The sequence below is a fragment of the Octopus bimaculoides genome, chromosome 5, assembly GCF_001194135.2.
Source record: "Octopus bimaculoides isolate UCB-OBI-ISO-001 chromosome 5, ASM119413v2, whole genome shotgun sequence".
Lineage (NCBI taxonomy): Eukaryota > Metazoa > Mollusca > Cephalopoda > Octopoda > Octopodidae > Octopus > Octopus bimaculoides.
In genome coordinates this window covers 121,664,403-121,664,650 of record NC_068985.1, presented here as the reverse complement: position 1 = coordinate 121,664,650, position 248 = coordinate 121,664,403, and positions in this window count along the sequence as shown.

The window sequence follows — 248 nt, the reverse complement described above, 5'->3', positions numbered from 1 at the left end:
TATATATATATATATATATATATATATATATATACACACACACACAGACAAAAAGATAGATTGATAGATACAACTGAGTGGGCAAAGAAAAATATGAGACACATAAATAATGTTATGGTATACTTGACACCATGTTATTTCCTGTCTAATAAATAACGCCTAATTGATGTCACTACAGTAGTGTTTACACCAGCCAGGTACGTTTGAAGCATTTTATCATAGGTAATTTACAAGATATGGCCACATTT